Source organism: Schistocerca americana, chromosome 1 (genome assembly GCF_021461395.2).
Source record: "Schistocerca americana isolate TAMUIC-IGC-003095 chromosome 1, iqSchAmer2.1, whole genome shotgun sequence".
Classification (NCBI taxonomy): Eukaryota; Metazoa; Arthropoda; class Insecta; order Orthoptera; family Acrididae; genus Schistocerca; species Schistocerca americana.
The window spans coordinates 907431431-907447454 of NC_060119.1; the positions used below are offsets into that span (position 1 = coordinate 907431431).

The window sequence follows — 16024 nt, forward strand, 5'->3', positions numbered from 1 at the left end:
GTTTATAAAATGTTAATAAATAGATCTCGCGCCTCTTGTTGTACATTGGAGCACCCCTTCCGACATTCATTATGATTAAGAAAATCTTGTCCGCTCTAAAACCCAATTACTGTCGATAACGTAAAAGTCGAGTGACTGAGTAGTCCGGAAGATGCGTTGCAGTTCTTCCTTATCTCCATAAAACGAAAGGCGAAACTACTTCACAAGTGGTGAGACATGAGGCGGAGGGGGAAGGGGGAGGGGGGGGGGCGATGGCAGTTTGTGTGGACTCACTCAGTGCCTATTTAAAAAAAATGTTCACGTAACGCGTCAGAGTAATTCATCATTCGAGAGAAACAATAGGACCAACATAACAACTACAATCTGCCATTGTGCTGTCACTCAGCCATTTGCATCTTTAACTGCAGGAAATAGGCTTTTAACGCGGGTGTTTTTAGACGATACTCAAGCCAAACTCAATTTGTTGCTGAGTAACTGATTACTCATCGGTCCCTATGACTCTCCGCCAGATATTTTAAGCAACGCTGCACGATGTCGGCGCAATTTGATTCGTAAGCTACTAGCATCTCATCGTGGAATATTAGTGGTTTTAGACTTTCCTTCGCGGGTGGACGTTCAACTCTGGCAGCTCTAGTCGAAGAGTGATTGCAGTAACAGATTAATCGAGATGCATACTGACTCCTCTTATCGCTCTGATTTAATAGCTCTGCTCTTTTTTATTATAACCTTCTTCCAATGTTAGGATATCCTTATCAGCGAACGCTGATTTTCGTTCAACATTAGTGTATCTTGTCTCCAGCTGCAAACTGCGTCACCATGTCACGCGCTCCTACTCCCAACGCAGGTGCAGCCTGCGGTAAATTGGCCGCATTAGCCACACATCGATAATTTAGCCTCATTGTATAACTATGAGGTGTCCCATTTCGCCTGCTTGGAGCAATGTCTATTGCACCACGTAGTGTACAGCAAAGCAACCTCCTTCGGTACGTAAATAGACGGCCGACACTGCCTAAAAATACCCCTTATTGTCAGTTCCTTGAAATACCGCCTACTGAAATTTGTACCTGTATCAGAATAAGAAAGTGACTGACAGACACAGAGAGGGGTTACGATATCAGTTCCGGCCGGCCGTTGTGACCGAGCGATTCTAGGCGCTTCAGTCTGGAACCGCGCGACCGCTACGGTCGCAGGTTCGAATCCTGCCTCAGGCAAGGGTGTGTGTACTGTCATTAGGTTAGTTATGTTTAAGTAGTTCTAAGTTGTAGGGGACTGATGACCTCAGATGTTAAGTCCCATAGTGCTCAGAGCCATTTGAACCATATCAGTTGCGCAGTTACTCTCACGCTCACTGTACTAAATTCCGTCCGAACAGGCCTTGGAAGGCGCAACGGTAGCGACCGGCCGCCGTGTCATCCTCAAGCCAAAGGCGTCACTGGATGCGGATACTGAGGGGCATGTGGTCAGCAAACCGCTCTCCCGGCCGTATGTCAGTTCACGAGACCGGAGCCGCTACTTCTCAATCAAGTAGCTCCTCAGTTTGCCTCGCAAGGTCTGAGTGCACCCCGCTTGCCAACAGCGCTCGGCATACCGGATGGTCACCCATCCAAGTGCTAGCCCAGCCCGACAGCGCTTAACTTCGGTGATCTGACGGGAACCGGTGTTACCACTGCGGCAAGGCCGTTGGCACTCACGCTCACTATGGCCGCAGCAGTTCGGTACTGAAGAGTGCAGCTGTGCTCGAAAGGGTGAGTGGTGGTGGTAGCAGGATGGAGGGCCCAGTGGAAACACTGCTGACAATAAAGAAGGCTTCATTCAATCTTGGTACATACTTCGTCGGGCTCAGCAAGGCAGAACACGCCTCGCTCTGTTGACCCTGGCCAGCACCTAAGTACGGGTTGTGGCTTGCACCGTCGTGAGAGGATGCTATGTAAGCGTCCTACAATGCTCATGGGCGCCGGTAGCCTCTGCCGGCATACTACCGCTACGTCAGTGGCGGCACCGCTTGGGCTCCCCATGCAACCAGCGCACTATGGGATTCGACCCGATTCTACCTGGCAGGAGCAAGGCGGCGGCTGCCGGTATGGTACTAAGTCCCAGGGAAAAAACGTGGTACTGGTGGCTACAAGGCGAACGACAGGTTGACGCTGCTTTGAAACCAAGTCCCGTGAGGAATTTAGTGGTGTCGGTGGCAGTCGTGTGTTTGTTTGGTGCTTATAGGCGCTCAACGGCGAGGCTATCAGCGCCCGCGGTGGCGGGTGCAGTACGGTCTCGAACCTACGGCTCCTGCTGGTGAAGCCCAGTCGTCTCGCTGTCCAACACGACCCTGGCGTCGTGATGGTGCTGCTGAAGTCTAACGACAAGAAGTGCTTCCGCTTCAAAATTCAGACACATTTATATCGCTCGGAGGCACATTTGTTTCACTAAAATCTGACACCTAAGCACGTTGCCCATAACAAGAGACTTACCCTGGTGTGACGACATCGGCCCACCAGCTACAGTCATTCCCGCTGTGTGCTGCAGTTTTCCACTGAGCGTGACGAGCCACGTCTCGCAATCCTTTTACCAGTATGTTATTCCCACCAACATTTCGCCACACTGCGGCTACCAGCCTGTGGATGCTAATGCAGCACTTCACGGTGGCTTCATCACTACTTCTTATTACTTTTTCTTAAAGACTGGGTAGCAACACTGTGCCTCTTACGTTTCTCGTCAACCTGCAGTACTCAGTTCGCTATTAGTTGCAGACATTACATTGCATGTAATGAAAAAAGTCAACACAAATCATAGAACGACAAAGATCTAGAACAGTTTCAGTAGCGACTGCAATACCGTTCAAATGGCTCTAAGCACTATGAAACTTAACATCTAAGGTCATCAGTCCCCTAGAACTTAGAACTACTTAAACCTAACTAACCTAAGGACATCACACACATCCATGCCCGAGAAAGGATTCGAACCCGCGACCGTGGCAGTAGCGCGGTTCCGGACTAAAGCGCCTAAAACCGCTCGACGATAGCGGCCGGTGGCAATGCCGTCCACAGAGCGATATGGCAATGGCGAACAAAACGGACTGTCTGGCCACGCCCAGTCTCCGGTAGCTTGTTGCCATGGTAGCTCTGCTGTAAACAACTAGTTGTCAAACGCTTGGTTATTTTGATCCGGGTGTAGACGTTTCCGTTTACTGACAACTAGCCGCATCATACATCTCATGAATCACTGCAGAATTTTATGCTATGCTGTGTTCTTGCAAAACGATTAATGCTAAGTCGGCCGGGATGGCCGAGAGGCTCTAGGCGCTACAGTCTGGAACCGCGCGACCGCTACGGTCGCAGCTTCGAATCCTGCCTCGGGCGTGGATGTGTGTGATGTCCTTAGGTTAGTTAGGTTTAAGTAGTTCTAAGTTCTGGGAGACTGATGACCTCAGATGTTAAGTCCCACAGTGCTCAGGGCCATTTGAACCATTTGATTACTGCTAGCTAATAGTTCCTTGTGCAGAATTACAACTAGGTGAGATGTAGGCTCAGTTACAGTTCTACGGAAGTTGCTCAACACAGATGTGTATCTTCGTAATGAAAACGTTTCCATTAGTTTACTGAATTTGCCGCTGAGGGCAGACAGCCGCTCATTTATCTCTTCATTTGCCGCCTAACTCCTAGGACGCTGCAGTCTGTACAGGAGCACAAACAGTCATAACTCGTATGGACCCAGTTGTCGCAGCCTGTGAAGCTGTGTTACAGTCCCAGAGGGTTCTTGACAGTCGCGCATGGTACATTACCTGTAGTGACCTCGGCAGTCAGTATTTTGAACAATTTTGTATTGTTATATACTGCACAGTAAGGCCACAGAGTTGTTGCATTACTCTTTCTTCTGTACACTTGATCATATTGTACCTTCGTGTACAGTTACGTTAGTCCTACAGAAACAAACTCGAGTGCCCTACCCTGCAAGTACGGGTCATACGAGTAACGCTCGTCAGCAGTCATGTATTCAGAAACCGCACGCCCTTGCACGTCACTTGTCCGTCTGGTAATAGTGTTAAAGCATGCAAGTTCCCGTTCGAGAATCCTGGGTGGCCAGCATGGGCGAAGGACGGATTTAGAGAGGAATAATTTCAACTGCCTGGCTGTGTAGTCGCAGACAGTTGGGCGCGGGTCTTACTGCGGCCGTGAACAAGTAACTGCAAGGGCCGACACTGCTCCGACAACTGGAGCGTGTGTGTGTGTGTGCGTGTGTGTGTGTGTGTGTGTATTTCTGTCCAGGGCTGCGACGGCCACCAGCTTGCCGGCCGCTTATTTTGCTCTGTGCCAGCCACCAGCCACACGCCTCACCGCACTCTAAGCAGCGCAACGACAGGCACCTTGGACGCCCTCCAGCTGATCTCACCCGTCTGCGGTCTGAGCTAGTTAATGCGGGCCTGCTGCTCTCTACAAGAGAAAAGACGCACCCATTCCTTTCTTTTTCGAGACGGTTCTTGGTGTATTGTTTTTGTTTCGGTGTGTACTCAGGTGCCTCAGTCTGAAGACTACTATCCACCAAAGACAAGCGTTCCAAAGCCACCCAAAGTTAAAATGTCCAAAAGTCGTGCAACAGTATACAGTCCGTTGACGACACAGGGTCTAGTGACATCCTACATTTTCCTCCGATAAACGAGAAATCGACTCTACGCTGTTGTCTTTTTGCATCGATAACGTCGTATCGACTTTTTTTCTTTCGTATAAGCTAGTCAGGAAAGCGATTCTGAAGAAAAGAAATTTGTTAACATCGAGTATAGATTTAAATGTCAGGAAGTCGTTTCTGAAAGTATTTGTGTGGAGTGTGGCCATGTATGGAAAGGAAACGCGCACGATAAATATTTTGGACAAGAAGAGAATAGAAGCTTTCGAAATGTGGTGCTACAGAAGAATGCTGAAGATTAGATGGGTAGATCACGTAACTAATGAGTAGAAGAAGGGATCGGTTGGTAGGACGTGTTCTGAGGCATCAAGGGATCACCAATTTAGTATTGCAGAGCAGCGTGGAGGGTAAAAATCGTAGAGGGAGACCAAGAGATGAATACACTAAGCAGATTCAGAAGGATGTAGGTTGCAGTAGGTACTGGGAGATGAAGAAGCTTGCACAGGATAGAGCAGCATGGAGAGCTGCATCAAACCAGTCTCAGGACTGAAGACCACAACAACAACAACAAAAGCTAGTGATTGGAGCCTTCCGAAATTTACTCCTGAAATATGAAGTAATAAAAATTTAAAGCTAAAACATTATGGATATTAGTATATGTAACACAAAGTACACAAAACTGAATCTTAATACAAGGAAACATTCAACTTACCCTAAGATTGGAGCTCAAGTCGTCGGGAAGGAACCTCGCTCGCCGTTTTCAGTTTTAAGGTACAAAGTTGATTTCTCCACAAAGAGGAGAATAGGCATTTACATGGTCCAGTCACATTAATGTAACCACCGGCTATGTTCGACGTCAATGTGCAATACCACTCACAGACGGCAGATGGCAGCACTAGCGGTGGAGGGTGTATAAAGCGTGGGTGGGATGGGACGTGTAAAACAGATTAGTCGTTGTCGTAATGCGGAAACGGAGCTATTTCTCTGATGTCCAAAGGGGCATGATCATTGGTTTTGGGGCCAAGGGTGGAAGCAGTACCGAAACGGCAACGTCTGTAAATTGTTCGTGTGCTACCATGTTTAAAGTGTACCGTGCATGACGAAATGGCGCTATCTAAAATCGGCGTTGAGGCAACTGCGGTGCACTACGGGCCATAACAGGTGATAGGTGTGAACGACGGCAGCGGAGATGTGTGCGAGCGCATAGACGTGCAGCTTTTGAACAACAGATAGCCCTTATGAACCGAGGGTCTAACAAAAGTGTCTCCTCAACGAACTTTCTGTGAATGGTACTGCATATGGACCTCTGCAGCGGGCGCTTGGTTCACTCACCCGATTTGACTGCTGTTCATTGGCGACGGAGCCTGGAATTTACCTATGGCTTTGCTGGAATACGCAAATGTCGAATATATTTCACACATACTTAACAATTTCACGCGTGTTTGTACACATATTTCACCTGTATGTCTAGGTAACTTCACCCTGCAGTTTCATTCTCACGCAACTTTACGTATACGACATTGTACCTCCTGAACTGTGTGTCGTACAATGACATAATTTTGTAGGTACATCCAGCGGTATATGTGGTTACTGTCTCAGAATTGTGTTGCAAATAGAGTGAGTAACGTAGAAGTAATAAATTAATACGGCGTGCTTCATGCGGCAGCTTTACTGTATGCACCGGAACATGTAGTAAGCCATTTTTTTCCCTTTCATCATTTTGTGGGGGTTGTCAGAGAGAAAAAGTTTCACGAAGGATTGAAATTATGTGTAGAGTTTTTTTCAGTTCACAGTTGTTCACAGTTGTTGAGAACTGCTTTCAATGATTATAGATAGTACAATCACCAACAATGCGACAATCTTCCAAAGAAGAAGGACCACTAGCCTTCACCCATAAGTGAATACTACAATCCGAATTTATCTTACAACGTCTACGACAAGACAATGACAAACTCCCGTGCGGAAGAAAGTGCTCACATTTTGAAATACTGGGTGAATAAGGTATGGATATTCGCGCTTCATGGACGATACTGTTTGTTTGTTTGTTTTTTCACACCCATGTGACAGATAGGTGGTTCTTACCCCAAAGCGATTCTTTCCAGACAGCAAGTGAAATTCTTACCAAGTTTGATTGAAATCGGTCCACTGGTTTAGGTAGAGATGGGTAACATACATGTACACACACATCCATTTTTATAAAAAGTTTGGATTAGTATAGATACACCCACATAAGAGTTTTAGTGAGAGACCATCACTATTCTTTGATCAATCAATCAAAATGACAGTCACAATCGTGTTATTTATTTTGTCGCCAACTGGTTTCAACCCGCAATGGGGTCATCTTCGGGGCAATTTACACTGTAAAGTTATAATATTAGAAAGTGATCATGTATGTAATCTACAAGCAATTAGTCAAAGTTACATAAATAAACAAATTTTTATAGCCATTTGGTCGCTCGGGGGAGTTGTCTCCCTGCCCTTGCACGGTTGGTAACTATGCATGGTTGGTTTTTTTTTTTTTTTTCTTTATTGTGATTTCATTCCCCTGACCCATATGGGCAGGGGAGGGCTGCCAGCGGCACAATCCGCCACTCTGCAGCCGAGTGACATGACAACTTAAAATAAGAATAAAATGTTACATACATAAGGCGATAAATGCGGACTTAAAACAGAACAATGGGAGAAAATTGAGGCAAAAAATAGACTAACATGGAGACGTTCATGGAGGACAGTTAAAAAAAGTCACCAGAAAGTTAAAAAACACAGTTGGCGATTCTTCAAAACTCAGAGAAGACATGGTTGGGTTCTCTTCATGTGCTTAAATAACGGCCAACAACACGTGGGCAGACGGTAACGCCCTCCATGGTGACCAATGGTAGTTACATATTTAAGCAAGAAATCGTAAATTTTAAAGTTTGTTCCAGTCGTAGTATAAAACATAATAAATAATAATTATAACTAATTAAATCTCGAGAAATTTACAATTATTTAAAATTCAGATAACTGTTGTCCCATTCATTTTTCACATCATTTGTGGACAGAGTAGAGCCCTCTATCTTTTGCGGTAGGGACGCCGTTGCCATGGGCGATAGTATATATCAAGCGCCCCCTAGCCTGTGTTACCAACCGTGCAGAGGCAGGATGACAACTCCAGCGAGCGACCAAATAGCTATAAAAATTTGTTAATTTATGTAACTTTGACTAATTGCTTGTAGATTACGTACATGATTACTTACTAATATTATAACTTTACAGTGTAAATTGCCCTGAAGATGACCCCATCGGCCGGCCGCGGTGGTCTAGCGGTTCTGGCGCTGCAGTCCGGAACCGCGGGACTGCTACAGTCGCAGGTTCGAATCCTGCCTCGGGCATGGGTGTGTGTGATGTCCTTAGGTTAGTTAGGTTTAAGTAGTTCTAAGTTCTAGGGGACTTATGACCTAAGATGTTGAGTCCCATAGTGCTCAGAGCCATTTGAACCATTTGACCCCATCGGGGGTGAAACCGGTTGGCAAGAAAATAAATAAGGCGATTGTGACTGTCATTTCGATTGATTGATTATAAGTAAACCAATCGCTTCGAAAATGAGATTTTCACCTTTCAGCGGAGTGTGCACTGATATGAAACTTCCTGGCAGATTAAAACTGTGTGCCCGACCGAGACTCGAAGTCGGGACCTTTGCCTTTCGCATGCAAGTGCTCTACCATCTGAGCTACCGAAGCACGACTCACGCCCAGTACTCACAGCTTTACTTCTGCCAGTATCTCGTCTCCTACCTTCCAAACTTTACAGAAGTTCTCCTGCGAACCTTGCAAAACTAGCACTCCTGAAAGAAAGGATACTGCGGAGACATGGCTTAGCCACAGCCTGGGGTATGTTTCCAGAATGAGATTTTCACTCTGCAGCGGAGTGTGCGCTGATATGAAATTTCCTGGCATATTAAAACTGTGTGCCCGTGAAAGGCAAAGGTCCCGAGTTCGAGTCTCGGTCGGGCACACAGTTTTAATCTGCCAGGAAGTTTCAAACCAATCGCTGCTATCTCTACGCAACTATGTTGTCTAAAAATTATTCTTTGAAGCTAGGGTAGGAGATCAGCCGGACACAGCTGCACTGGCGTGCTCTCGTCTTTGGCGCTGGGTGGTCCGTGTGGAGCGGGAGTTTAACCAAGGGCTGTCCGTGTTTACTGCGGGAGGAGCAGGCAGGCTGTTGCCGGTGGGCCAGCCGGTGTGGCCGAGCGGCTGTAGGCGCTTCAGTCTGGAACCGCGCGACCGCTACGGTCGCAGGTCGAATCCTGCCTCGGGCATGGATGTGTGTGATGTCCTTAGCTTAGTTAGGTTTAAGTAGTTCTAAGTTATGGGGGACTGATGACCTCAGATGTTAAGTCCCATAGTGCTCAGAGCCATTTGAACCACTTTGTTGCCGGTTGCGAGCCATCCGGCCGCCACTGGCGCGTGAGGGTGACTCTGGGGCTGCAGCCGCGGCGCGCTGCGCCAAGGTCGCGGCTCGCGGCGCAACCCGAGCCGGCGGACGGGAATAGCCGCGGGGGCGGGGGGAGCGCGAGACGGGCGACACACGGCGCTACAGCACACAACACAGCACAGAGAGCGGCGCCACGGCCGCCGCGCCAAAATACACGGCGCTCAGCTGACCACGCGGCGGATTTTTCCGCTGGCACCGCCTCGGCCTCTCGCTCCACACTACCACGCTCTGTTTACGTCACAACAGTCACGCGATGTTCGAGTGACAAGGCCGGTCGCAGAGCGATGTTTGTGTTTCTGCTCTGGGATGGCCTTCCGCGCAGTAATACTCACCTGGGACACCAAACACGTATTCGTATTATCCCGTCCGGCTACTCAAACGTAGGTTTTCGTGGCTTTTCCGAAACCGATTAAGGTCAGTTCTGGAATATTTCTTTTGCAATGTATGCTGCCCATTCATTCAAAAATGGTTCAAATGGCTCTGAGCACTATGGGACTTAACTTCTGAGCTCATCAGTCCCCTAGAACTTAGAACTACTTAAACCTAACCAACCTAAGGACATCACACACATCCATGCCCGAGGCAAGATTCGAACTTGCGACCATAGCGGTCGCGCGGTTCCAGAGTGTAGTGCCCATTCATTGCTCCATCGTTAATAAGACGGGCGTTCACTGTATAATACAACACTTTTTTTTCTCGGTCAATTTCGGTTGGAAACTGTTGCGAAATTTTTGGTGGCACATAGTGAATTACTCCCGCTGCGGCCTCTAGAGTTACATGAACTTCCGGTTGGTGGTGGCATTGTACGTACCCTTCAAAAAAGGCATCTGTAACGAAGGTGCTTTCCAAGCACAGAGCTGTCATTGAGTCTTTTTTTTTATTTATTTTTTTATTTATTTATTTTTTTTTTACAACTAAAGCATCGCACACATTCATAGGCTCTTGCAGAATGTCATCATTGCAACAAGGTCGCACAAATCTGTCCGATTTCCCGCGTACCGGCCGGCCGCGCAAAGCTGTGCCCCTCCAGTGTTCTATCGTGCGGACTCTCGTTCGAGATGATGGACGGATCGCAAGCCGCGCACGATTAGCCGCGCGATCTAAGGCGCTGCAGTCATGGACTGTGCGGCTGGTCCCGGCGGAGGTTCGAGTCCTCCCTCGGGCATGAGTGTGTGTGTTTGTCCTTAGGATAATTTAGATTAAGTAGTGTGTAAGCTTAGGGTCTGATGACCTTAGCCGTTAAGTCCCATAAAATTGCACACATATTTGAACATTTTTTTGAGCGGATCGCAGTCAAACACTTCGCTGCTCAGCTGGACGTCTCTGTTGGTAGTGCTGACAGATTCGTCCAACCGGTGGGATACTCAAAGGTATGTGGCCACTGGCATCGTCGCCGCCTAACAGAAGACCGTAAAGGGCAACGAAGGACAATTTGTATGGAATTGCTAGCGCGTTTAAAGAGTGATCGGGACAGTTTTGTGTCTAACATCTCAGTCGTCATGAAATACGGATTCATCACTTAGAACGGGAAACATAAGGGCAATTCATGGAGTGGCGCCACACCACCTCTCCTCCGAACAGAAAGTTCAAAGCCGCGCCCTCAGCCGCTCATGTCATGGCGACTGTCTTCTGGGACTCTGAAGGGGTTATACTGTTTCATGTCCTCCTCTTGGTGCAGCGATATTGTACTACTCTCACGAAACTGAAGAAACGAGTTGAGCTTGTCCGTCGCCACAAAACTGCAAACAAGCTTCTAATTCTCCCCGACAACGCAAGCCCTCACTCAAATCTGCACACCCGAGAGGAGCTCACAAAACTTCATTGGAGCGTTCTTCCTCATCCATTCTACAGCCTGATTCTTGCACCTTCCGGCTTCCATCTGTTTGACCCAATGAAGGATACACTCCGCGGGAAGCAGTGTGTGGATGGTTGGGAGGTTATTGATGCCGCAGGACATTGGCTCTGTCGTCACCCAGTATTGTGGAACCATGCGGGCATACTGCAGGCTCTCCCAGTAAGGTGGCGTAAGGCGGTCGCACTGAATGTAAATTATGATGAAAAATAGTGTTTTGTAGCCAAGAGACTGGGAGACAATATGACGTATTGGAATCCTGAATAAAACCAACCAGCTTCCGAAAAAAAAGTGTTGCGTTACTTATTGAGCGCCGCTCGTAATCTCGTCGTCAAGTAACATCAACCCATGACATGTTTTGCAATATCCATAATACTGTCTTGTTTATAGCATCGACTTTGTCACTGAAATACGTGACGCAAATTATGTTCTGGTCTAGCAGTGCATGGATGCCACACCAGTGATTCAGTGGGGATAATTTGAATCTCTGCCATCGCTTATAACTTTTGCTGGCTGACATCTGTTTCGTAGAGTAAGACGAAATAAGTGCTCACTGTGTTTTGAAACATTATTCTGACAGGATGCGAATATCTGTTACAAGCTATTGCATCGCTGTTTCGAGGACGGAGATAGTATAAATTCTTACACTCCGTGCAGAATTACAAAAAGCATTCACCTTTAAAGTTTATTATTGTAGAAATATGTATTTATGCTACCGTATAGTATTATTTATTAGTTTTAATGAAGTCGCAGACCAGATGCATAAAAAGAACCTCATTGTAATACACTATCTCTTTATAAATAAATCGTGTTCATTACTAACAGATGAAATGAATACGAATAGTCACAACCACAATAAACTTTTTTTTTTAGTATTAGGTTACCGGTTTCGGTCTCTTTTAGACCATCTTCAGACCCACACCATGATGGTAGATGGTGGCTGTGAACGGAGCAGGCGCTACAGCTCCACGACTGTTAACTACTCAAAGCTTTCGTGGAGGTGTAGCGCCTGCCCGTTCACAGTCACGATCTACCATCATGGTGTAAGGTCTGGAGATGGTCTAAAAGAGACCGAAACAGGTAACCTTATACTAAAAATATTTTAAAATTACTGTTGTGACTGCTAGTATTCATTTCCAACAATAAATAAACCACTGTACTCCAGAGAGACATGTTGTCAAAAATTATTATTGCTTATAGACTTTTAATGACTTTCATTTCTGTGTTATGATTTATTTCGTCTTTTATTTTGTCAATGCTAAAACTTCATGAATCCAGTTCATTACGTATCCAGGAAATAGCTTCATATAGAACAAACATTACAGAGAGAGTTAGCAGTGTTAGAAGTTCTGGCCTTGTCTGTCCGTTCTCAAGATCAAGCAACTCGTTTTCATTGGTAGAGACGTGTGCTGAGATACGAAATTCAGGTCTACAGGCAATGGATAGTTGTTACAGACGCTTCTCTGTGTACTGCAGTGATTTTGATCTATGATCGTAAGTCTTACAAGGAAATGAAATTAGTATTAATCCCCTATCCAAGTAATCATAGTTCAAATACACTTCCGCCATTTCTCCGCGACGTGCCCAATGAGAACACGAGAAAAGTACCATAACAGCTCGCCGTAGTCTTGGATTTCTGAAGCGCGGGCGCCGTCCTAGGCACTCTACGTCACTCAAGTTACTATCGATTTGTGACGACATACACTGCATGGCAGCCTCCGTCACAGACGTTGGTCAAACTTCGCGTATGTTTGCAAGAGAATGGTGAAAAGTGTGGCGCAGTGTTATCCGAAATCACATTTGTTTGTAAGGATGCGTAGTAAAGTCCTCCTGGGGAAGTAAATTCCTTCGGCCAACTTTAAGAAACCCGAAGAATCACTGTTGAAGCTTACTGAGACAATGTGAGCATCCCCTTTGGGTGATTTCAGTACATGCTTGTATGTGCAATTTTATTGAGGATTCTTTTGTACTGCTAAATAGCGAAGTGTGGTCTTTGATACCACTGCGGCAGGATTCAGTGCACTTTGATGTAATCCTCTCTCTTTCCGTCCCACTTCCAGAAGTTTTCTTTTCTGTTTATTTTGCGGCTACTTTTTAACATTCTTCACAGCTCCGGTGGTACTCGTTGACAATTATCATCAAAAATGGCTCTGAGCACTATGGGACTTAACTTCTGAGGTCATCAGTCCCCTAGAACTTAGAACTATTTAGAACTTAGAACTATTTAAACCTAACGAACCTAAGGGCATCACACACATCCATGCCCGAGGCAGGATTCTAACCTGCGACCGTAGCGGTGGCGCGGCTCCAGACTGTAGCGCCTAGAACCGCACGGCCAGACAATTATCATCCTCGGCAGCATTAGATTCGTCACTGCAGTTTTCCTCGTCTCTGAAATTTATTAATCGGCTGTTATATCCCGTTACAGATACACTACTGCATCGTTTCCTTCAGTACTTACGATTTTTTGGGCATGGCAGCTCTTTTTTTGTATAACGATTTCCAGACCAGTATTAGTGTATCTGCAGTCCACTTCATATTTCAAAATGCTCGAAAACTGCACAAATAACAAGTGGTTGGATGGGACATTCAGAAAAGAAATACATAATTGCATTGCAATTGACGACATGTGGGCGTCACTAAAATAATGTAATCTGAATGGCGCCAAAAAAGTAGACGATACAACAATGCGTGGAAACCGAACATTGGACACGTAAGACGTTTGATGATAACCTGCTAAAACACCTAGCAGTAAACTGTGTTGCTGAAAGGCCAATAGCTCTAAATCACGAGATAAATTTGATACACATTTCTATTATATTTTGCGGCGAAGTTGCACAGAGTTCACCTTCCGCGTTTAAAGTGACGGTTAGGAAGAAAAAAGAGAGTTCCACAAAAATGAAAAGAACACGAAATTTTCCGCATAATAGGATTATGACGTCAGTGTTTTAGGATAGACTGTGATATTCGGGGAATAAATGCATGCTTGAAATTACTTGCATCACAACCCTTGTACAAAAGGTTTCTGGTGTACAAGCCGCGTGAGACATGAATGCTTACTTCCACCGTTTTCGTCATGGTTAAAATTGAATAGTGCCTCTTACGTGTCATGTCTGCATCGATTAACACCAGGCCTGCTTTCGTTAGCCTATAATGTGAGAATGTCGTCATGGGAAAGATTCGATCACCATACTAAACAGCAGGATGACGCAGTGGACTAATCTTACTGTCGACTAAATCTCACAAGCCGTTCTCTCTGTGTGGGAGTCAATAAAGATACGAGTAAGTTGAAAGCTGCTGTGGAGCTGCGCACCTCGCTACTTGACACAAACAGATGCAGCCAGGCGATCAGCGACCGACTGCGCACAACTTCCCGGTAGCGATGGGCTCGGCTTTCTTCCTTCGGCGAACTCTTGTGCGCGCGTACCCCGGTGTAAACAAGTGGGGGCGGAGTGGGAGGAGGCACGGCCCTACTCAGAGGCGAGCCGTCGCTGTAATTATTTGGCGCGCTGCGCGTGGGGGCGCGAAAGGAAATCCCGCTACCTCGCGTGTTGCGCGCGCCAAATGAAATAAACGCCGGAGGCGGGAGGCGCCCGTAAACACGGCGCCACCTGTTGGGGGAGGGGCTGGAGGCGTCGCGTGGGCGCCGGAAGGCTTTCCGCCGGAGGCCACCGCCCGTGGCGTCGCCGAGCCGTCTGCTCTCCCTCCAGAATCCGCGCCTGAGGGGGATATACAACAGCGGTAACTGCATCAGTGTACACTTTGCCTCCACTGAAAAACGCTCAGATCAGAATATAGATACTTCTTCTTCCGTATTTATTAAGACCTTCTTGGTCACGACACACACACTCAGCCAATTTCGGTTGAAAAAATGGGAAATTTGTTGTGGGACATTGTCGAACATTCCTGCTTCAGCCCCTATAGCTTCATGAAGTACAAATAGATGGCGGCAGTATAGGTAGCCTTCAAAATGGTCTTTGTAAAGGAGATTCGTTCCAAGCAGAGAGCTGACATTGAGTTTCTTTTGGCGAAAAACCGGCAGATCGCAGATATTCATAGGCGCAGGCAGTGAACAAAAGTACGGTGAGTCGTTGGGCGAGGCGTCTGTCACTGCAACAAGATCGCGCAAGCCTCTTCGATCTCTCGAGATACCGGCCGACCGAACACTTCTGTGACTCGTGCAGTGTTGGAACGTGTGGACACTCACATTCGAGCCGATCGACAGATCAGAATCAAACAGCTCGCTGCTCAATTGAACGTCTCTGTCGGTAGTGCTGACAGACCCGCCCACCAGTTGGAGTGCTCAAAGATGTGTGCCAGCTCGCTTCCTCGCCGCCTAACAGAAAACCATAAAGAGCAACGCAAGACAATTTGTGCCGAATTGCTTGAGCGCTACGAAGCGGAAACAAACAGCTATCCAGTCTGGAACCGCACGACCGCTACGGTCGCAGGTTCGAATCCTGCCTCGGGCATGGATGTATGTGATGTCCTTAGGTTAGTTAGGTTTAAGTAGTTCTAAGTTCTAGGGGACTTATGATCACAGCAGTTGAGTCCCATAGTGCTCAGAGCCATTTGAACCATAGCGGTTCTCGGCGCTACAGTCTGGAACCATGCGACCGCTACGGTCGCAGGTTCGAATCCTGCCTCGGGCAAGGATGTGTGTGATGTCCTTAGGTTAGTTAGGTTTAAGTAGTTCTACGTTCTAGGGGACTGATGACCTCAGAAGTTAAGGCCCGTAGTGCTCAGAGCCATTTGAACCATTTGAACTGCTAGCATCCCCAGACCTAAGTGACGGAATGAAGACACCGTTCTGTACACTGATGACACCTCTTATTGGTGTCATGCATCCACCTTCAACGTAATCAATTAATAGGCTAACAGTTAATCAGTAAACTTGAAGCCTGGTTCAGTAAATGGAGGATCTAACTGATTCCAACCAAAATCCAACCTGTTCTGTTCAGACATAGAAATCTTGGTAATCGCTGACAACAGCACCCTCACAGACTCAGCATTGGACTTTGGGGACAAGAAATTACTCCACAACCAAACGTTAAATATCTCGGAGTCTTGGGGACAAGAAAT

The 16024-nt window shown here is 46.8% G+C and overlaps 1 long non-coding RNA gene and 1 pseudogene across 1 annotated transcript in view; one reads left to right on the forward strand and one right to left on the reverse strand.

Moving 5' to 3' along the window:
- The window catches only part of LOC124615247, an 811296-nt gene that overhangs the window by 229756 nt on the left and 565516 nt on the right, over nucleotides 1-16024 (forward strand). The gene's annotated exons all lie outside the window — the stretch shown is intronic.
- LOC124561258 lies at nucleotides 1568-1685 on the reverse strand (annotated as a pseudogene).